Source organism: Pollicipes pollicipes, unplaced genomic scaffold, assembly GCF_011947565.3.
Source record: "Pollicipes pollicipes isolate AB1234 unplaced genomic scaffold, Ppol_2.1 Scaffold_3087;HRSCAF=3621_pilon_pilon_pilon, whole genome shotgun sequence".
Taxonomy (NCBI): domain Eukaryota; kingdom Metazoa; phylum Arthropoda; class Thecostraca; order Pollicipedomorpha; family Pollicipedidae; genus Pollicipes; species Pollicipes pollicipes.
The window spans coordinates 8,778,676-8,803,378 of NW_023596225.1; positions in this window are offsets into that span (position 1 = coordinate 8,778,676).

Consider the following 24,703-nt stretch of genomic DNA (forward strand, 5'->3'; position numbering starts at 1 on the left):
AGAGGTATGGTACGGGGAGTCGCTCGATTGTTCAATCCCTTGGGGCTGGCTTCTCCATTTGTGCTCCAGGCCAAGATCCTGGTACAACGCCTATGGGCCGGCAGTTATCGATGGGATAATGAGCTGGTCGGGAGCGAGTTGCGCGCTTGGGCAGAGTGGATTGCCGCGTTGCCTTTCCTGGAGATGTTGTCTCTCCCACGGTGCTTCGGAGGCACGTCAGCTAGCGACAGCTGTACTTGGGAGTTGCATGTTTTCTGTGATGCTTCCCAGGACGCCTTCGGCGCGGTCGCTCACATCAAGACGACAACGTTCGATGGCTGTAGCACCTGTACTCTGGCTATGTCGAAGACGAGGGTGGATGGCTGTAGCATCTGTACTCTGGCTATGCCGAAGACGAGGGTGGCACCTCTCAAGCCGCTCTCAATCGTTAGGCTTGAGTTGCAGGCAGCAGTGTTGGCAACGAGACCGGCTAACACGGTGCGGAAGGAACTTTCCATCAAGTTAGGAGAATCGTGTTCTGGACAGACAATGCGGTTGTGTTACAGTACCTGAGGAACCAAAGCCGTCGGTTCCACACATTTGTAGCTAATCGCGTGGCAGAAATCTGCGATTCGTCTAGTCCGGACCGGTGGAGACATGCGCTATCACGTCTGAACGTTGCAGATATCTGCTCCAGAGGAGCCTCTGAGTCTCATCTAGCCTCGGACTCTCGTTGGCGGGAAGATCCTGCGTTCCTACTGAAAGACTAGGAGTACTGGCCGGAGCAGACGCCACATACGGCGGTACTGAAATACGATCCGGAAGTCAGAACTTTGCTCGTGCTGACGCTAGAGCCACAGGCTGAGACGTCAGTGCTTCCAGTCGCTCGGAGGTTCTCGTCTTGGTCAAAATGTAGAAGGGTTGTAGCTTGGGTACTGAGGTTTGTGAAAAATTTCGTCGCCAAGAATTGCCCAGCAGGGGCTGAGTGGAGACGCTTGGGGCCTCTATCAGCAGAGGGAATGAGACAGGCAAAAATCAAAATTGTGATCGACTGTCAGGCAAGATGCTTCTCCAGGGAGGTGTCAGAGATCAAAAACGGTACGCAAGTGAAAACTGAGGGGCGTTTTCAGCAGATGTCACCATTCATTGACAGCAAAGGTGTCATGAGGGTCGGTGGGCGTGTCGATGAGGTACTTGTGGCCAATTCGACGCGCCACCCCATGATACTGCCATCAAGGGACGATGTCACACGCTTAGTAGTGGCATATAACCAGGGGAGAGTTCTTCACTCGGGACAAGAACAAACCCTGACAGAAGTCAGAACTCGGTCGGTGGTCAGAAGCATATTGCACGGCTGCGCTGCATGCAAAAGACGAAACGGTACTGTCGGCATTCATGACGGACTGGCGCGCCGTCACGTCCTTCGTTCACCCCCCCCCCCCCCCCCCCACTCTAAGCGCAGCGTCAACTAGGTCACCGGAAGAACGTGGCCACCATCTCTTCCTCCAGCCGGAGAGGCGGGACAGTTGTCTACTTGGTGGACGGCGGCGTGTGCTCGCTGGTCGTCCTTCGGAGGCCGGAAGGGGCAACTACCCGAACGAGCGGGATCTTGGCGTCGTCGTGCCGCAGCGCCGCACAGTCTGGAGGACTGCGTCGAGCAAAATCGAGCACTGGGTTGCAGAACATGTCATGTCAAGTTAACGTTATTGACGGCAAGTTAGGTAATTCAACAGATAACGAAAGACGTAGCTATTCTTATGCACATTTTCTCTCTCATTGCAGTGTTGTGATCATTCCATGTACATCAGGTGCCTTCTTGTGGGAATATCCGGGCCTTTCAGTATATTCCTCCAACCACAGGCTTAGTGGGAATTTGCTGTCCGAGGCATTTCTAGTCATTTCAAGCACAGAGTTTGAGGTGATAGCGCGCATGAAATTTAAATGTGTTTGAGGAAGTGTGCAGGATATGTGGTGTTTGCACGTATTGAAGAATGGAGGTGGTGCGCACTGGAGCCTACAATGCTTGTCGTGGGGCACCCAGCCGCTCGCTACATGTCGGTTCCGGGTGCCGGCCCGGCTCAGGCTGCTGCTGTACATAGGGCTGGAAAGAAGTCCGATTTGAAGATGCGCAGTCTTCGTCTTGTCTTTGGTTACGGAAGTGAGGGTGGCTTGCTGCGGTGATGTGTGATGGTAGTGTTTCATCGTGTATTTGATGGTTTTATGATGATGCGTTTGCTTTAGGGCGGGAAACTGCACGCAGTGCTTGGTGCGGTCTCCTTTTTGGCTGCATACATTACTTGTGCAGGTTGTGAATGTTGTTTCATAGGGTTTGTGGGAAGTCCTTTGAACGAGATGAGTGACGTCTGGTTTATACGGAATGCGTCTAAATTGTCGTCGTCTCTTGTGTCTGCTAAGGTGTGTTCTGTCCATCTGAATACACTTGCATGGCATGTTGAAGCTGATGATCTCGTTCCATATCACCGTCCACGATTTGTATGTCTTCGAGTGTCTAGCCAGCACTACTGTACGAGGACCACTGGACCATCGCCATGATAAGCCAGTTAGCGGGTTTACAATATACAAATTTCAGGTTGACTATTAGAAGCTTTTTAAAAATGGACGGAAGCTACCCGAAGGTATCGACTGAAACATCATACAATGTAATGAGCTCTCTCCTCATGTTGGAATGGTAAGCTAGGAAATTGGTTCTATCCTCTGGAGATCTACAGGCAAATAAGGCATATTTATTTTAGTTTCTTTACATCCGTTAATAAATGATAATTGCATAAACTCGGCTGGCAGACGTTCTGCTACCAAATCTAAAAAGTCAAGCTGGCTCAGCATGTCTGAAAATAATTGGTGCTAAAAGTCTAACGAATAGTTTGTTTGCAGCCAATCAGCGCGCTTCATGTTTTGTTACATTACTTGTGATTGGGCACTGTGTCTGGACGTATGCGACTTCACGCCGTGTTGTTCCAATCTTGCTGTCCCGGCTTTTATATAATAAAAAGCGGGTGACAAAATCAGGTATGGGTACGGTAAGTGTGAGGTTGCAATATCTGCACCATGTTGGCAAGGCCTCAAAAATCTACCTTATTATTTATTGCTATGGAACAATTCACTATTCTTTCATTTTATTTGGGGATGCCCATTGCTTACAAACAGTCTTTTGTGCTTGTTTTGGGGCTGCTCCCTATAATTTTCTGTAACTTAGATGCACAAATTAAAGTCAAGCATTCATGTGTGTGTTGCTATACCTGGGTGGCCTGATATTTTGGACATAGCTGACATTTACAAAGCAGAAGCAGACTGGAGAAATGATACATTACGGGTACATACAAATACAATGTGATGAGTACTGGTCATATAATGCCAGGTATATGTTACTTGGGACAAGGAGTCTAAATTTTCTTAATCATTGAGCCATGACTACAAGCACTATCAGGTAGTCTGCAAGCATTTGCCCACTGCATCAGACGCGGAAGTAGCGTTCTCAATCCTGCGTAAACCTGTATACCTGAATACTTAAATACATGACCCAAATCATAACTTTTGCAAACTCTGCTTTCAAGTGCAATCAAAACATCCTGATCTATTCAAGCATTGTCTCCACGCAGCAAACTGAGTTGTAAGGGTTTTTGAGAGTTATGGGCTGCCAGACGCGGAAGTCATCTGTACAGATTTTGTGAGATGATACTTTTAATGTGATTGCATCACCGTGTGGCATGCTCCTTTTGCAGTCTGGGCCATTGGGTGCTGAGTCTTGAAATCATTTTTGTTGGAATGTATAAATTTGGATATGCCTATTTTGGCACTTTCAATCAAAGCAACACTATTCGCTCAGATGATGGCTCCCATGCACTGATATGAGTAGCAGCTACATGTCACCAAATTCAGAGCTTTTAGATTTACGTAGCATGCAACGAAGCTTTTAACATAATAGCAGAATGGATAACAAATTTTAGGTACTAAACTAATCGTAGTCTAGACTTATCGTAGTGTTAATCTATAAAAAGGAGTGACAAGTGCAATGTAGCCTACTCTTTCCACATCACGGAAATTCTTGTGATAACTGTGTTCATGAAACCGATTGTCTGTAACTGACTATTTAATTGATTAATCACATTTGGTGGTCATGTTAGGTGGTCACCAGTTATGTCTTTAGTGCAGACCTGCACGCGTACAATTTTTTATGTAGGCAATAGATAAGCTCATTTTTAACTTGAGGCCATCAAGTCAAGCACAATTTACACCTGACACGGCCACATCAGATTGCCATGGTGCACACCTGGCTAAAGGGGTCACTAGCGACATTTCCACATGTAGCTTCTATTTTCCCGATGATTAACATACAAATCGCCGCTTCCCATCATGCATGTCCAAAGGTGAGAACGATGGGTTAATGATGTCGATACAGGAAAATGCAGAAGCCACTGCGTTAAAGTCCTTCTATTTCCACAGCAACATTCAAATTGTCATGATGTCCCAAAAGCCTGTGCTCCATAGCTGAACACCATCTGCACTACTGAAAACAGCTATTTGATCTGTCAGCAATTTCAGACCTGCTTCCATCCCAATTACTTAATGGGATTCCGTCCCATAATCAGCAATAAATGAATTGCCTTTCTAAACTAATGTCAGAAAACTTGCTGTGCACGGTACGACGTGATAGCTATCCCCAGTGATCATGGCACAAAGCAGCCATAATTGTTTCTACTTCTACCAGGAAATGTCAGCTTATTCCATTGTTCGGCGTAATCAATGAATGCGTCCTGTCAGATATGACCTGTGATAACAATGATTTAAGGACCTACAAGACAGCTCTGCATGTGTAATACGGCAGAAAATGCATGCTTGACCTAGCTCCCAGCTGGTTCATATCTGACGATTTATTCAACATCATTTATGGATAACGACAGGTCAAATTTTCGGAAAAATTCACTGAAACGCTAATAAATTAGTTGGCGAATGTTGCTTCAAGGGTGGCTACCCACCATCTGGAGAAGAGTTTAAGACTGAACAAGAAGAAACTGATGATTTCAATCCCTGGGTCGGTTTTGCATTTCCTTGTATTAGGCACATTCTTGAAGCCATTTTTAACAGCCCGTTAAGTGAGGACAGTAATTCTTCAGGAACGGGCTTTAGGAGTGATACTCAAGCAGGTGTGACTATCAATTTTCAGATCGTGATGCAACTTTCAACTTGCATGCCCCTACAACGACGCCTGTAGCCATTCGCCTCCGTTCGCTGCCGCCAGCAGCTTGGTCCCCCCCCCCCCCTTCTCCCGTCTGCGAGTGAATCATCGTGCGCTCACCGCGCTCCGCACAGCGAAAGGGTATCCTTCTAAATCCGTCTCAGTACAGAACAGCTCGCTTCTGGGACTCATCCGCGGGACGCTGGATCAAGGCACACTCGCTATTAAATCAGCGTGGAGAATTCGCTTTGTGCGACCTGGCGACGTAAGATGTCTTTTAAACTTCTTGTCACGCGTACTTACGATACATACCAGGCAGCCGGTCTGAGCCTCGCTGGAGGCAGACATGTGCCTGGTTCCTAATATTGGTTCCTGGTTCCCACTGGTTCTTTCAACAAAACAATATGCTGGATCCTGGTTCTCACTGGTTCTTTTGACAAAACAAGACGCTGGATCCCGGTTTCCACTGGTTCTTTCGACAACACAAGACTCTGGATCCTGGTTTTTCAACAAAACGAGATGCTAGATATTGGTTCCCACTGGTTCCCTCGACAAAACAAGACCCTGGATCCTGGTTCCCACTGGATCTTTCGACAAAATAAAACCCTGGACCTTGGTTTCCACCGGTTCTTTCGACACAACAAAACCCTAGATCCTGGTTCCCAATGGATCTTTTGACAGACATTATCCTGCATCCTGGTTCCCATTGGTTCTCATACAAAACAAACCCCTGGATCTTGGCTCCCGCTGTTTCTTTCAACAACACAAGACCTGCATCTTGGTTCCCATTAGTTGTTTTGTAAGCACTGGCTTCAGCTCCTGGTTTCCCTTGTTTCTCTGTCAGTGCTAGCCCCAGGCTCCCATAAGTTCTTTGGCAAGCAACAGAAATGCTAACATGCCTTGAGTACTAAACACCATGTCCCACATATCACCCTAGTTATTTTACCAACACTAGACTCCTGAGGTCAGAATGTGGAGTACTCTGACAATCTTGCGACCTTGGAAAAATTGGCCCCAACAGGTCACTCTGCACAACCCAAATACTTTGCTCTAAAAAAGCAGATTAGTACATCACAGACAAGTCCAAATGAACAGTATGCGCTGACTCTGTAACAACGATACAGCTTTTCCAGGAGCCTGACCACAAGGCTCAGGCAGATATGGATTTATCATGTGCATGATAAAGCAGTATCAATGTGGGACTAACTTTGGTCTGCAGGTGGGCTGGGCATGTGTAGAAAATTATTGCTGAGCTTTGATGGTAGCCTGTGGTATTGGGATGGTTTTCTGGTGTTACATATATGTGTGTATATATATATATATATATATATATATATATATATATATTTACGATTATTTACGATATATGGTCACCTTAAGCGACCAAGCAACTTGCTTGCTTCTTGGTAATCCATGTTATAAGTACCTATGTTTGAGCCAGAGCTGGCTCACATTCTTTAGCTCCTTTGCCTGCTAATGCCAGGTCCTGGTTTCAATGACTTTTGACACAACCACAGACTTCGGTAACATCCAGCCCGGTTCCTGGTTCTCGCGGCTTTTTCAGGAAGAACAGTTACGACTCCTTTGTTTGCCAAGTATCCACACCATTAGTGCGCAAGTTCATTTGCCAGAAACGCTCCTGCAGAAAATGGTGGTAACTGGTAGATGGACAGAGGAAACATTCCAAGCTATTAACCCGACGCATATATTCCGTTCAAATCGGACGCAACTTCATCTCACCTCCCCCATACCGCAGATTTCACACCTCACACCCACCGCACACTAGCAGTGCGTCGCCGTTCCACGTTACCATTGAAACCACGCCAACTGAGCTTTGTCTTCGGGAAAACGCATTCTTATGAGCTGATCAAAATTTGTTCCATACCATTACTAGATAGTTATATATATATATATATATATATATATATATATATATATATATATATATGTATATATACATATATATATATATATGTATATATATATATATATATATATATATATGGTTGCTCAATTTGTCTACCCCCTTGCCAAACCCGAAATGCCTAGAATAATAAATAGAATAAAATGGAATATTCCAGAATATCCGGAATGCAACATCTAGAAGAACTGTGCAAAACGCTATAATATTCTTGGAAAAAAAATCATCTGAAATTTCCGTTCCTCTCTTTTTGTTCTGTCTCAAGCTTTGCAGCACATCATGTGCCCAAAGCGCATTTGTTATCATCAGAAGCTGTATTTCAGCACATACAGACCTTGCTTGTGTCTGATAGCATTGTGGATGATTTAAATTGATGATTATACGTTGGATGGTGTTTTTTTGGTGTCAGCAATAAGAAGTAGGTGGAACAGATTTTGATTATTATACGATTGATTATTTTTGATTATTATACGTTGGATGGTGTTTTTTTGGTGTCAGCAATAAGAAGTAAGTGAAACAGAACCGTTGTCCCGCATTCTCACACGGGGTCCCCTCACCACGAGCAGCCTTAGTTCGTTGACGTCATATTCCCTTTGGGTTTTAGACAAACGAAACATATGATACCAGCTTCCCTATCTGCGGCATCGATGAATGACGCGCGGTGGCGCCACATTGGTGTGCGAGGTGTTGTGGATGGTTGTTGCGTGATTTGAGTGGTAGTAATTTTGTGCTATTCTTATGTCAACTGATATATATATATATATATCAATATATATATATATATATGAATATTTTGGCAGAACCCTCTCCATGACACATGTTTGATTAAAAACAACTGCTGACTCAGCACTGACGAGCTTTTTGATGCATTGTTCTAGTTTCCGGGCCTTTGACTTGGCATCATCGCTTAGATTAAAGATGGCTCGCACAAAATTACTCATATATTCATCGCTCCTTCCATTCCAACGTTTCGAGAACCTCTCATCGTCGGAGGAGACACAAAGTTTTGGGCACGAAGAAGGCACAAAGTTTTGAGTTTTAAAGGACAAAAAATTGTGCACTTCTGTTGGAAAACATCTTTTGGTACGGAGAACCTAAATGAAGCGTTACTTATTGAAGTAAGACAGAATCCTATTTTCATTTTTATACATGCCAGAAACACTCAAAATGGGAACGCTACAAAGACACAACGGGAACACCATTGCCACAATCACATCAGAAGTGCTCACCGCCCACCACCTATTACTTCAAGAGTTGTGCAACAATTTGTCTGTCTGTTTAAGGCCGGAGAGAGTTCGTTAATGAATATGCTGTCCCAAATTTGAAGACGTCTTCTGTCACTAAACGTCCGTAAAATGTCAGTGCTGTCTGTCAGTTGCCGTGTCAATGTGATGTCGTGTTCGTGTCGCATGTGGTCCAGAGGCACCCCGTAACGTAAGTGCATTGTCAGGCGTCGTGAAAGTGTCGTTGTGGTCACACCAATGTAGTGTATGGAACGAAGTTTGCAGCCTTCGATGTTGCATTGGAATTGGTACACTACATTGGTGCATTTTAGTTTGTCGGGTTTGTCTGGGCTGTTTCTCATAAGAAAGTTATATATTTTTTATTACGAAAGTAAATGACGATGTTTATTTTGTGGTCGTTTTTGCCTTTAACACGTCAAAAAATAATTTCCAGTAAGGCTTTTTCGTCTTGTTTGCGCGCAGATGTCATTTGATTTTGATAATACGGTTCGGCGGTTGGTTGGATGTCTTGCCTTGGTTTGCCGTCAAAGTGTATTGTCATATGTCGTTGTGCCTCGTTTTCAACCAGGGAGCTAGAATCGCTTTTGAACTAGGATGGGAGTGAAAAATTCCATCGCAAAAAGACCGTGCGGGAGTGAAAAAATCCATTCACAAAAGACGGAACTTATGAGCTCGTGGCGGATGCTGCAGCAAACAAAGACATGTATTTCAAGTTGGCATGGACGTAATATCAGAAACCTGACAAAACTATTTCGTTTTTTAACATCTTAGGGCATTAAAGTGAAACAGAATACATTAACACGCGCTCGGGTGGGGAGGGGGGCAAACTGCCCCCCCCCCCCCCCAGGGCTTTTCCCGAATGGTTTTTGAACAGCGCGGCGTAGCCGCGCCACATTTTGCATAGCTGTAGAAAACTGCATAGCAGATCGTTTGACATACCAATTTTAGATGTACCTTGTAACGTCGCTGACCCATGACAGGTCAAAGTCAGCCCATGGTTTCAGCGAAGGCAATTTCTAGGGAATCGTTCAATCTGATGCAACAACGGAGTATTTGACGAAGACATAAACATCTGAGGTGCTTTCTCAGGCACCGCAAATAATGAATGAGCAAATTACGCTGACCTAAGGTCAAGTATGATGGTCAGACCAAGGTCAAAACCGAGCTGATCTATTACTCTAGGGGTTGCTGTATGGGATAGTTTCTGCTGCTCATTTCGAATTTATTGACAGCAGGAACCGCACTTTACATTTTCAACCGACTTCTTAGAGGTCAGGGTAGGCCATTGACCTAAGACGACCCGGGTCGAACGTTTTGTTTTAGGAACATAGTGCCTAGCGTAATCTTTGTCGCTTATTCAAATGAAAATACAGAGCAGTCTTGTATCATTTTGGCCACTAGGACCTTCAAAGTGTCAAACAAGGTCAATGACCTCAAATGGGTTTGTGACCTTTTGCACAGAGACAGTTGCCTACGTTCGGGGGCGCTTTGGAGACCAACCCGGAATTTGACCTTGTTTGACCTTATTCGACCTGAAGGTCATGACCTAGGAAGCTGCAACCCTAACCTAAGTGAGTTCACGTATAGGTCAAGACACCCTGTAAATTTGGTGTCTCTAGCTTTCTTAGTTCCCGAGATCTCAGAGGGGGGGGGGTTCAAATTACCCCACCCCGCATTCCCCACCCACACCCGAGCGAAGGGTATCTAGCCGGCCAACCGGGCGCGTGCAGTGTTGGAAAAATTGCCATTTCCTGTTATAGTGTACACCAGGAAATTTTGTACTCCAGGATTGTGACTAGGTAAAATGAAATATTTTGTACTCCACTATGACGAAAGACTGATGACACACAAACAAACAGGCTTTGGAAAAACTTATTTGTCCTCTCTGTTTCAGGCAAAATGAAATCAGAAGATGCAACAGCTTGAGACCTGCTGCCTCCATCATGAGCCATATGTTGATATCTGCAAGACCACAAATCCTGCATCTACCAGACTTGGAACAGCCTGTGCTGTGACCTAGCTACACAATAGATTATGTATGTAAATGCGGGAAATAAAGTGCGTGAATGATAAATGGAATCGTCTTTGAATAATGCCAGGAAGTGAGAACCTAGAAGAGTAATCGCGCAGGTCTGCAAGTAAGCAAAGCTCTCACTTTCTACTCCTTACGCAGCCCTTCTCAAAATTGAATACCAATTCACCTTCCATCAACGACGAACCACATCGATGGCCAATGATAAAACGAACCGCGACAACCACAAACGCGACAACCTACCACTTACGGTCACCTCCCCACGCTCCGCCTCGATGTCCACTCCTAAGTCAGCGTCGCAAACGTCTCACTTATTCAGTGACTTATGCTCATCTCCTAGTTCAGGCTGCAGGCTGGACATCGCACAACTCTCCAATTGGTTGATAGGAATCGTACTCACGTGACTGATTTGTCAAGAGCGTAAATTTTGTGCTCGCGATCGCGTCTTGAACAGATCTCGCAGAGTAACTAAGCAAGCTGTATAGAGATGGGCAAATGAAGGGTGAGCACTTCTTTGTGCTCTTGCAGAAAAATGGTACTTGTCCAGGAGCGCCATATGGTTGGATTTCTTGGCACTTCCTAGTATCCGGAGTACAAAATGGTAAGGGTATGTGTACAGTTAAATTCTGTTTATTTTGCCATTTAAGGGTATCAAATTAAAGCTGGTAATTTGAGCTTTACTAAGAAATCCTCTTAGGTCGAAAAATATTGATATAAATAGGAAAAAACCTGCTCGGAGACTCCCATCTTACTCCGGCAAAAACACCAGGAGAATGGAGAGGCATGAGCCCATTTATTTGGCATGGCAAGCTGATAAAACGCATCTATCAAGACAAAAACACAAATTAATTGAAACATACACTAATTTTGTTTGCAATGATGTCGGTTAAAGCGCACCGGAGGCCATCAACATCTTGTAATATCCGCCGGAGTCAGCGGACTGCCAGGCTCGGAGGCCATTTCGCCGGCCCGGCGGGGGCGTCAGGCACTGCACTCGCGCTATGTTGGCAAATCGGTTAAGAGTATTGCCGTCTCTGTTGGCTTTCTGAGACCTGTGGACCCACGTGGGCCGCAGAATCCGTTGAAGGCGAAGGAGACAGGACGAGGACAGGAGATCAATCTTTCACATCACCTTACATTGATCTGGTTGGTTGACGAGGTGTGATTTAAGGTGCGTACTTGATATTGAGGGCCACGTGATGCTATGGACAGTTTTTATTGCCAACGAGGCTATGGTTGTGTGTATTTCTTTGTTTCCTCGTGTCGGCTCAGAGCCGACACAAAGAAGCAAAGAAATATGGAGAGAAAGCCAAGTTTCAGTAACAATGATGCTTCAAACGATCCACAATCTTACAGGGCGGGGTGGTGCGAATGGATAAGTATAGCCTTGTTCATGGGCTTGCACTTAATGTTGAAGGTGTGTTGGTACAATACTGAAATGTGCGTGATGATAGTTTTCCCTTCCCCAGGACTACGTTGGGACTCGCTGGAGGAGGTGCGTGGCAACATGTCGGTAAGTACAGTCAAAGCCCTGTAACCACAGTGAAGTTCTGGACGCATTAGAGTGCAGAGGAACCAAGCCTTTTTCTTTCTTTTAATGACATCAATCAATGGAATATATTATGCTCTGTGTGGAAATGGGTGTGCAGGGATACCATTAATATCTGAAGCAGGCACTCTGATCAACCTAGACCTAAAATTTGCTCTATTTTAGTTCTTATCATTGGCTGGGCTCCTTGTCACCGCTTCATTTTCTGATTCTTGCATTCTCACGAAATGCAAGTTGCGATATCTTAAAATTCATATGTGTAGCATTATTAGTTGTGAGGTCTTATTATGTCAGTAATTTATCATCAATGTACCAAGAGGTACCAGTTGATTGATATTACCAAGCAAGTATTAACTATAATGACAGTAGCATCAGATTTGTTTTCAATATAGCCAGTGGTTTTTCCAGATATATAACCAGTGACTTCTCAGATATTGGAGGATGATTATCGTCTACATCGGAGCTACTCACTCCATGCCCTTAAAACTGCTTAAGGCCCTTCTTGCCTAAATGTAGCATTCATAACATAAATTTATGAGTCATCATGTAAGCCTGTTCTTAAATGTGCAGTACATCAACATTTTTATGCGTCAACCTCTTGTTACAGACAGGCATTTGTAATCATCGGTTGTAAGTATTATGCATGTCACAAGTGCTTGGTTTATGCATAACGCGTGCTTATGGTGTTTGGGGTGTGGTTTTCCCACTAGCGTTGCTAGGTGTCAAGGGAGTGCTGGGGACTGTGCAGGAATTGTGGTCCTTCATGTCCCGTGAAATTGCTAAAGGGTGCTGGATGTTGGGGTGCCATGCGGCTGTGCTGCTTTGCATGGTTCTGTGATGGAATAAACAATGCTTTTGCATTACCTGGCCAGATTCTTGTGGACATAATGTTTTTTTTCTTGATTGAGTTTCTTATGTCAAGCAATGTGAGTCACAAAAGCTGTGGTGTCAGATTGATGCTGAACTTGTGCAGCACGGCAAACTGATAAGCTGAGAGGTGCTTGATTAATTGAATATATAATAAACTAAAAGCCATTTAGGTACATACAAGGTGTCAAAAATCCTTCATCTCACCCAGCAGTAAGTTTGATGCATCTGTGGGTGAATCTCAGCATAAAGTAACCATTCATTCAAGTCGTATTGGAATGGTGTGTGACTGGTTTGAACATATAAGTGAAAGCAGCTGCGGTATAGCCATCAGGTTTCAGTTTATTTCCACTAGCACAATGGCTCACAGCATGCCCACACACCTTGGATTAGTCATGTTTTGGTGATGGTTATCCAAACCGTTTTGTGCCAAATTTTGTGTATGCATTTGTAATGCATAATAGCTGATAGTTTACTGCTTGTGCTTACATGGTTGTGGTTGCTGCAGGAATAGCAAATGGCTGCTGTTCTTAAATTACTTGTAGGTCCTCTGTTCTGTTTAAGGCAAGGGTATATCAACCCTTTGGCCAAGAACAGTTGGTGTGATCACAGCCCCTCCCCTCCCCCCCCCCCCCCCCCCAGCTGCCTCACAAAACATGAAACACAGAGTTTACCCTGCGATGTTGATGCTCATGCCACTGTGTCTTTGGCACTTCACCCGCAGGGTCCCTCCAGTTCGGGCCGGGTTTCCCAGGAACCGGCGCACATAACCAGAACTTCCCTCAGGAGAGTGGCAAATGCCAGGTTAACTTTTGTCCGGACTCCTGCAAATTTAAACTGAATGAACGCGAAGTTGTTTCACATGTAGTGTAAGCCTCTTGGCTTCGGCGTTGGGGGAAGGGGCTAGCTGTCACGAGGTTGTGGGTCACGAGCCCACGCCTTAGCTTGGTATCTGCGGCGACCGAGGGTTGGTCCGGCCTGTATGTCGTGCAGAAAGTACTAAATATGTGTACAAATACCGCACTCACGTCGCTGGTACGATGTTACCGTTCTTCACATATCTCCATCACATGGCGAGGCGAGCGTTCCAGCGCTTGTTTAATTGTCTGTGTCTTTTTGCAGACGAGTGGCGATAAACCAAAAACACGTATCTCAAGGCCCAGGAAATCATACGAAAGGGTTCGTTTTGTAACAATCTCGCATACTACGGCCACAGTCAGTTGTTACATTTGTAACATGGTCATTGCGTCATCGAAAAACTTGCCCCGACATATTCGTCGAAAGCATGAATCGGAATTCAACGCTGCTAAACGAAAAAGCCCCAAAAGCGTTGCCGGCTATCTTATAGAAAAAGCCAATAAGGTTGGCAAAAAACCTTGCAGGCTAGCGTTGCAAACCCGCGAAAGCCTTGCCTCTATCAACGCTGATAGCACTCCATCATCATCCGTGACACCAATCACTGTCTCGGATGCCCACTGTTTGGAAACGGGCGATATCGCCATATCGTCACCCGAGACGCCAGTGGATAGCTCGGAACGCCACCATTACGAAAGCAGTGATGCGCTTTGTCATGATGAACCCCCCCAGCGTGATACTGCGGGAGACCAGGATCCTAGCGGTCATGATGGTGAAAGTCAGCCAAACCCATTACAGAATGAACCCATGCCACATGATATTGACCCCTCCCTTTCCGGGGACGCAGGGCAAGGACACAATTCGCTACACGACTGTGCTGCTGAAACCAGCACGGATGGTACCATTATGAAGGACATTCTTCTAGAGCTTCGAAATCTGTCCGAAAAGATAAGAGGTATTGAAACCAAGTACATCTCGCGCGACGACATGCTACAGCAGTTGCATGACATACAAGATAAAGTTTCCCCAGAGACAGGAAGGGGCCGCGAAGCGTCTGTTACGGAGACATATCCTTGGCTTTTGCGGAGAAATACCAGTTCCCGGTCAGTAGCATTTTGTGCCATACGCATGCAGAACAAGCATATCACAATTGGAATGAAAGGGGGTGGTAAAGCGCTGCATTGGGTGGAAGGAGGTGTTTCGCTGGCAAGGCGCGGACATCTCGTAAAAAAGCATGCCGATAGTTTGATACATAAAGCGTGCACCCAAGCTCTACAGGATCGCGACCAGATCCAGCGCCAGCTGGTGTTAGAGTACAAGTACAAACATCGTCTTGATGACAGTCTTACCAGGGACATGCTGATGGTTGTTTATCACAACCTTGTCATGGGTCACTCATATACCGCCTTCGAATCAGAAATGAACAGATTGTTCCCGAATATGATCACTACGAAAGACGTATTTTCCTAAATTGATTGGAACATTCACCGAAAGACCGCTGCCGCTGGCACCGACACGTTCTTCGCTGTGTTCAAAGATATGCTTTGTCGGTATATGAAATCAACGAATCCTTCCACTGGTCGGCACCGACATTTTCATATCAGTGCTGACAAAGTCACTGCTGAAAGAACGTCTCGCCAGATTATCAACATGAGATTTATTGATGTCGATGGGAGGCCGGTGGTGACTAATCTATCGGTTGATGTGATTCGGAACAGAGCTTCCGAGGATGACTTGCGGGAAGGTATAACGCATGAATCGGACGCTGTTGGATGTTCTGTGGATGCTGTTGCTGTTGGATGTTCAGATCTGCGGAGCATATTTCAGACGCCCTTACCGCGTCAGTTCTCGACCTGTCGCCGCAGCTGGTAAGCACTTTGTGCTTTTCCATAAGCTCTGACAAAGAGGCGGTTTACGCGGGACTACAAAGAGGCGTAGCAGCTCTGTGGAGAGAGAAGTTCCATAACCAGGCCTTCTTACACTTGATCGATAGACCTCATAAAATGGAGTCGTGGTTTGGTTCTGTGCTGAAATCAGCAGAATTTTCGTGGGCGGCGGAATTCCTCGGACCAAGTATCGACAAGATTGTGGGAGCCATCAGCAGGTCATCCAAACTGATGCACCTCGCACGGCGTATCGATGAGTCCTTCACAACTGTGCATAGAACGGTGGAAACCAGGTTTGTTGAGTACACGGTCTTGTCTATCAGCTCGACAATAAAGCAGTTCGGCCAGGTTGTCATGACAATAGAAAACGATGGTCGGCGTGAAAGTGACCCGGATAAGCTCACAGCTCTGGAAGCTTTATGCGACGTCGATTTCATTCCCACAGCGCTTCTGTTGACTTACCTGTTGGAGATCGCCAGAAAAGTGAGCAAATGTGAGCAGAAAGCAACGTTTTCACTGTGGGATGACCGTAAAGCTGTTCGTGAATGCCGTCGCAGTCTGCAAGAGGCATGTGATGATAAAGAATCGAACCCCCTGTTGCGGAGGCATGGACGGGAATTCTGTGCAGGCAGCTTCAACGGGTTTCGGTTTGAGCAAGTCAGTGCATTGGCCCGATCTCATAAACGTGGAACTCGAGCTGGCGGCAGCGATCGCTCCAATCTGGAAGAAGCTCTTGTTCGAGCCAAGGATAGGCAAATGCAGCTTGCGAAAGCTCTGTTTGCGAAATGCGGCGAGTATTTGGACGTGACTGAAGTGGAAAATGCCATGGCAGATGCATTTGACGTCGCGGCATATCCATGTCATGACGTATCAGCCCTGAGGCGGTTTAGAAATGAACGACTTTGTGGGCTGGTCCAGTATTTCTGTTCTCAGAGTCACATCCGTTTTCCCGGACATCATGCAAAGTCTTGTTGGCGCGACCGCAACTGCGTGTGCGTTGAAGACCAGTTCATTATTTTTAAAATGCGGGTCGCTGAACACATTCAGTTGAGGACGGAGTGGTACGCACAATCAAGCGGCGTCAAAATACTTGACGTGGCGTCAGTGTTGTGCGATTTTTGAGACCTTCAAGTGATCTTCACGTGAGCATACCCGATGTAATTGAACTGGTTGAGATAGCAATGCTGATGTGTCGATCCCAGTCGGATACCGAGCGGACGGGTAAACTTATAAAGGATCTCGCTGCTGACAGGTTCGGTGGTAAATTCAACGAACTGAAGCCAGTTGAGAAGGATAGGTGCGCAAAAGAAGTTTTTATCCGTGAGCTTGGAATACAGCCGCATGACCTACCCATGGATGCTGTAAAAAGGGAGTGGTCGAAGTCACATCACGGCATGTTCAAAAAGCATGTCAAGAGCAGTCCAGCTTATCTTCGTAAAAAGCTACCGTCCAACGTTAAGTTCATGACGTCAGATCTGTGGAAGCAAGGACAAAGTGCCACTACCCCTGTGAGTTGTGGAGCATACACCGAGGGAGATGTGCATTCATCCGAATTGTTGCCCGACGATGGCACTCCAGCTCACTCTCCGTCTGTTCAAACAACGGAACAGCTGTCCATGGCTGATACATTTGGATGCAACCAGTCTTCTGTTGTTTATGATGCTGGTACATCTGACATTGCCGCCGTTGCCCAGGCGCGTCGTGCAGTCAACAAGAAACAAGGGTCCATTCTGAGCTATTTCAAAAGGCAGCGGGACGTCAGTCCATCTGCCTATGGCACTTCTTCGCCCGAACGTCGTGCGCCTCCCTCTCAAGCCCAGTGTGTTGACGATCCCGGCGTGCTAATGGACGTTGACCATGAAAGGGTCTCGGAACAGTGGGCTGAGGAGGATCAGGTACAAGTACAAATAACCAGCGATAAAGCCGATGCGCTATCGGTGAAGAGTGGTACGAGCGTTGCAACTGGGGTTTTTGATACCACATGCGTCAATCCCGCCGGCGATGAACAACTAGCGGCACCTTCCGGGGCCGCTCTCTTCCGTGAGGTGCGACGTCCTCAAGGAATGATAAATAAGTGCAACGATTGTTACCTGATCGTGGTTATACAGATACTCCCTCTGCTCGATATCAGAGCGAGTCATTGCCACGACAGCTTTGCTTCTTCCGTCATCACCATGCTACAAGCATGTTACACCTGCGAGAGCTATTATGATCCGCGACAAATAAAAGAGAAGCTCGCTGAGAGGCACAGCCTTTTCAACAACGAACAACAGCAGGACGCCTCAGAGGCACTGACATGCATCTTGCGCGTATTGTCTGACGGAGGCGTAAACACGGACAGCTTGCATATTGATACCACTACCACAGTCCGGTGCAGCCACTGCTTTCATTACTCGGAAAGGAAGGAAAATCATTGGCATCGTACAATCAATCATACCACTGTATTGTGATGATGAGACTGCTGTAGACTCATGTCTAAGCCTATGTTGCTCTGAACAAGCAGTTGATGAGTATAATTGCGGAAGAGCACAATGTGAAAAACTGGCAGGATTCCACACGGTTGCGTTTTGTCGTGAATCGGAAGTTATTGTGCTAAATATTCAGCGCCTGGATTATGGGCGACGGCGACGAAATGCTTTCAAATGTTAACTAGATGGTCTACGCACACCCAACGGAACTGCATCAGACAAACTGACTGGTGCAATATTACACCAGGGAATGTCGCGCACCTCTGGTCACTATCAATGCCTGATCAGGAAGGGTCAACAGTTTTACAAATGCAATGACAAGGTGGTTCAGCTGACTGACATTGGAACAGCCCTTAGGTTGCTATCTGTTGACGCATATATTTGGATATACCGGAGGATGCGTTCGTGGCATTGCAGAAGAATTGCAGTCATTGTCATCATGATCATGCAGCTCTGCGCACTCAGTGCAGCTGTACATGACATGGCATCATGCATGATAATACATGCATTGTGGTTACCAAGCAACGCAACACGCATAACCGTGTTTGCAGCGTTTGGTGCAGCGCAACACGCATAATCGTGTTTGTAGCTTTTGGTGCAGCGCAACACGCAAAATCGTGTTTGCAGCCGTCGGTGAAGCGCAACACGCATAATCGTGTTTGCAGCTTTTGGTGCAGCGCAACACGCATGATCGTGGTTGCAGCCTTTGGTGAAGCGCAACACGCATAATCGTGTTTGCAGCTTTTGGTGCAGTGCAACACGCATAATCGTGTTTGCAGCTTTTGGTGAAGCGCAACACGCATAATCGTGTTTGCAGCTTTTGGTGAAGCGCAACACGCATAATCGTGTTTGCAGCATTTGGTAAACGCAACACGCATAATCGTGTTTGCAGCTTTTGGTGCAGCGCATCACGCATAATCGTGTTTGCAGCTTTTGGTGCAGCGCAACACGCATAATCGTGTTTGCAGCTTGTGGTGCAGCGCAACACGCATAATCGTGTTTGCAGCTTTTGGTGCAGCGCAATACGCATAATCGTGTTTGCAGCTTTTGGTAAGCGCAACACGCATAATCGCGTTTGCAGCTTTTGGTGCACCGCAACACGCATAATCGTGTTTGCAGCTCAGCGCAACACGCATAATCGTGTTTGCAGCTTGTGGTGCAGCGCAACACGCATAATCGTGTTTGCAGCTTTTGGTGCAGCGCAACACGCACAGTGGTGTTCGCAGCTGCTGATGGCAATATTGTTGGGCAGTATATATAATCGTGCCCGCGCAAGGTATGTATGCTCGCAGCACCAAGACAAGACGTGATGAGTGTTGGCAGTAATTTAGCCATGTCTTGAGCTACGTGCTTTTGGCGCAGCGGGGAGTGGTGTGGCATGAACTGGTAAAAGTAATGTAACATATTTTTTGACACGCGCCGCGCGTGTTAAAGCATAGTAATTTCATGACAGCATTATGAGTATAACAAATTATTAACACCAATAATTTGATGCTGCACTTTTCAATTCTCTTCCTCAGCACTTTTAAAACAACACAGAGCAAAGCAAAGCAAATACAACAATACTATAACAACAGAAAACTCAACAACCATAAAACACTGAAACAAAATAATATTGGACTCCTACACATTGGCCCAGCACCAAGTCAAACACAATAGACATATTTCTGGCTTCTGTTAAGGTGGGGTTAGGGAAAACAAACATCTTGTCACCGTTTCTTACAAAATACCAATGCTTATTTCCATGAAATTAGCCTATGCCTAACCTACAGGCCTTACATCATCTCATCCTGTATAACCTGTTTGTATCACAGCAGCAGTTGTGTGTTAATGATTCTTGCACAATTCCTATTGTCACTTGCCATGCACTTGACCAACTTAACCTAACTTAGAGTAGCCCATATGATGAACATCATCTCAACTCACCTGTCTGTTGACAGCAGCACTTGTGATAAAAAAAGATATTTAATGCTATTTTTTGGCTGGTTTCAACTTGCATTTGTATTCAGTTCATTTTTGCATGCTTGTTGACATCGGACAAAGTTGACAACATGCAAATTAAAACACTTTAAATCACTTTGAACAACTTATTTTGATTGTCATGGTTAGCCTGTGTCACGAGCAATAATAGGTGTGCTCCACAATCTCTCTTCTCCAAAAATAACATAACTTTTAGATGACCATGCCAGTATTGCTGCTTGCCTTTTCAGCTGCAGCAAATGCATCCATTTGGGATTGTTCATTCATATTTCATGACAGCATTTGAGATGTTGGCTTCACATTTTAAATGGGATGGTCTGGCCATCTGTCACATAGCAGCATTTAACTCATATTATAAGTGACATGCAGCTTAGAGAATTCCTGTGTTACAAATATAGTGCATATATAAAGTTCAGTCATTTGCCGGTCAGCAAACCATGACAACTATAGAAAACATCTGGTTAAAGCAGCCATGAGGGACCACTTTAAGAAATTTGGGGCAAATAACCAAGAATGTGTAACAAAATAAGCCAATTGCATGCCTTGTGGCATCATAATTTGTCTTATGGCAAAACTCGATGCATTAAAACAGAAAATGGCTAACTCTCGTTACCAACCATGTGTTGAAAGCAGGTAAGGTAAGCAATTACTTGGTCCACAGGAGACTTACCGGCTTCTTCCTCCTCCCCCATAAACAAAAATTCAGTACCTTTTGCATGGTCTGCTGGCAGACGGAGTCATCCCACTCACCCCGTAAATATAACTATCAATCATGCCCAACAACCTTCGAGATTAGAATGCGAAACAAATAAGAGCTGCGCATAGTAAACATCTCCACAGGGTCGAATTTCGCCATCAAACACTTCTGTATTAGCTGCGTCAGGTCCGTCCCAGAGCTGGATATGGCAGCATATCCTAATGCTGCCATATGGAGAGGACATTATGCAATGCTATTTTAAGCCTTGCCAGGTAGCATGATAAATCAGAAACTCGAAAAGCTTGGATTTATCCTTATTGAGAACTGCCATGAACCAAGAAAATGGTTGGCCGAAGGTTTAAGAGGGCAAAAATGTCGTTAAAAACAAGTTCCGTGCTTCAAATTGTCTCCCTCATTCCCTGTGAATTGTTCACGCTTGGGTGCATATCAAACATGTTTGGGCGGCTGGCGAATTTATCCAATTTATGTATGCAATACGTACAAGCTTGCAGTTGGAGCTTCTTTCAGAGAGATTGTTCAACATTTTAAGCACCAGATGGTACCTCTAAAGGCAATTGAAAAGGAAAGAAGAATAAAGTCGTATCACACTGGTATGATACCAAGAAAAACAAAAGTAGCTAGATAAATATGAAGGCTGGTACTTTTCTCGCAAAATTTGGTAATCGGCTGATTTGACTTAAAATATGTTAATAGAAGTGCTCAAATGGTGATATTCATCTTGCAAGCTTAAATTAAAAGACATTTCTTCCACTTTTCTCTCCTCCGTTTCGTGGGCGATATAATTTAGTAGTCAAGATTTCTCGGGAAAAAAGAAGCAAGTGGAGGAAAATTATCTACCAGGCCTTGCTGGTGTTTGCACCAGCCTCTGCTTTCGTAGTGTGGTGGTGAGACCAAGAAAGTAGGGGATGTATGAAAACCTTCCATTTGGCGCACAGCTGCAGATTGTGATGCATTTTGTAGACAAACCAAACTTAATGTGTGCAAGCGGCTGGGGTCGCTGGGGTTCTTAGCTTGGAGGTGCCTGGCGCCCTTGCTCTGTGGATACATAGACAGGATTCAGATGTAGGTGAGGTAGGACATAGCCATATGTGTCCAGGTTCTGCGGAGCCTCGCTTGTGCTTGGTGGTTTCAAGTGAGCTTGGCTTTGGATGACACCTGAAAACCTCAAAAAGAGAAATAGGGGTTTGGCATGTGCGATTAGACAATGTCAGGCAGGAGCGAAAATTTCACATGAAATATGGGGAAAAGGAGTGAAAAATTCCTCCTCATAGTGTGTTGCTTTACATCCAGATTCGACAATTCTAGGACACTGTTTTCAACGTCAGAATTTGAAAAACCGTTGTCGGCCAAGATCTGTCTTATTCTTATAAATTCCCAATGTAGTCCTGTCCAATCAGAGCAGTGCTTAAATGCTCGTCTAATGAAGGACCTTATTGCGCTAATTTTGTAGCGTCGAGGACACTCACTGTCAGCATTTAAGCACCGCCCGTTGTTAGTCAGTTTTCGGTATACAATCGTTTTGAATTGTTGTCCTTGTCCATCGACAGCCACGTCAAGAAAGGGTATTACGTCTTGCACACTTAGCTCTGTTGTGAATTTTAAGCCAGACCGTTCTTCAAAGGTGTTTTTGAGACGTCCTAGTTGGTCAATGTCCCTAACTTCCACAAAGATGTCGTCTACGTAGGGGCAGTAAATGTCCGGTCTTATGTCTTCATTTTGCAGTATGTCGGCTTCTACGTGTCCCATAAAGAAATTAGCGAATAGAGGTCCTAGAGGTGAGCCCATCGCAACACCCTCAATTTGGCAATACATTCAGCCATCAGGCCCGCGGAAAGGAACATTCAACGTACAGGATTTTAATAACTGTTCAAGAAGGCGCTTTGATGTTTTGAGAGGGGAAATTTCAGCATGATTGTAGACGCGGTCAAGGATGGTGGATACGGTTCTTTCAATGGCCACGTTTGTAAATAAATTTTCAACACCTAGAGAGGCTAGTAGGCCCTTAGGTTGACGAGATCGCACTATATCAATAAACTCATCCGTTAATGACAAGCTGTAAGACATGAGAAGACACGGGGACAGAACACCATTAAGAGGTTTTGTAATTCTATAGCAAAACGTAATACTCTTTCTTGACGTGGCTGTCGATGGACAAGGACAACAATTCGAAACGACTGTTTACCGAAAAACAGACTAACAACGGACGGTGCTTAAATGCTGACAGTGAGTGTCCTCGACGCTACAAAATTAGCGTAATAAGGTCCTTCATTAGACGAGCATTTAAGCACTGCTCTGATTGGACAGGACTACATTGGGAATTTATAAGAATAAGACAGATCTTGGTGGACAACGGTTTTTCAAATTTTGACGTTGAAAACGAGACACGACATATGACAATACACTTTGACGGCAAACTAAGGCAAGACATCCAACCGACCGTCAAACTGCATTATCAAAATCAAATGACATCTGCCCACAAAAGAGAAGAAAAAGCTTTACTGGAAATTATTTTTTGACATGTTAAAGGCAAAAACGACCACAAAATAGACATCGCCATTTATTATCGTAATAATAAAACATCTAACTTTCTTATGAGAAACAGTCCAGACAAACCCGACAAACTAAAATGCACCAATTTAGTGTATCAATTCCAATGCAACATCGAAGGCTGCAAACTTCGTTCCATACACTACATTGGTGTGGCCACGACACTCTCACGACGCCTGACAATGCACTTACGTTACGGGGTGCCTCTGGACCACATGCGACACGAACACGACATCACATTGACACAACAACAACTAACAGACAGCAAAAGCATGACATTTTACGGACGTGCAGTGACAAAAGATGCCTTCATATTTGCGACAGCATATTCATTAACGAACTCTCTCCGGCCATAAACAGACAGACAAATTGTTGCACAACTCTTGAAGTAATAGGTGGTGGGCGGTGGGCACTTCTGATGTGATTGTGGCAATAGTGTTCCCCTTGTGTCTTTGTAGCGTTCCCATTATGAGTGTTTCTGACATGTATGAAAATGAAAATAGGATTCTGTCTTATTTCAATTAGTTATGCTTCACTTATGTTCCCTTACCAAAATATGTTTTCCAGCAGTAATGCACAATTTTTCATCCTTTAAAACTCAAAACTTATTTCTTGTGCCATTAAGTCTTCTCCGACGATGAGGTAGGATCTCGAAACGTTAGAATAAAAGGAGCGATGAATATATGAGTAATTTTGTGCGAACCATCTTTAATCTAAGCGATGATGCCAAATGAAAGGCCCGGAAGCTAGAACGACGCATCAAATTGCTCGTCAATGCTGAGTCAGCAGTTATTTTTAATCGAACATATATATATATATATATATATATATTCATTGTTTCTGTCATACACACACGGAAGAGCGGGCCTTTCCTTTCAGGATAACAGTAGGCAGCTCACAGCCCAGTTGCAGACCTAGCAGGTCTGCACCATACCTGTGTTGTGACAGGTTGTTGATTTTGTTCTTTTGAATTTGTAGCATTAAAGAACAGCAAGTTTGTTTTATGGTATATGAGGAACAGCCTGAGCAGATAACCAGCAATGTTCATGGACTTAATCTTATTGATTTACATTAAGAACAGCACACATTGCTCGACCTGAAAAAGTGGGGAGTAGGAGTAGCAACTGCTGTGAAGAACTCCTGGTAAGGTTCTGGTTCATGCTGGTTCCTGAACATAATCCTAGAATGGATCTTGCTGAAATTAAATCCCCATCTAAAGCCTGAGCTGGATCTTGGCTCTTGCTGGATCACCATGCATATTCCAGGCTGGGTCTTGGTTCTTGTTGGGTTCCTCAACATAATGCCAGGCTTAATCTTGGTTCTTGCTGGTTCTTTCAGTTTGGTATCAGGCTGGATCCTGGTCCTTCCGGGATCTTTCCACTCATTGTCAAGCTGGATCTTGGTTCTTGCTGGATCTTTGGACTTATTGCCAGACTAGTTCCCGGGTTCTTCCTGGTTCCGGA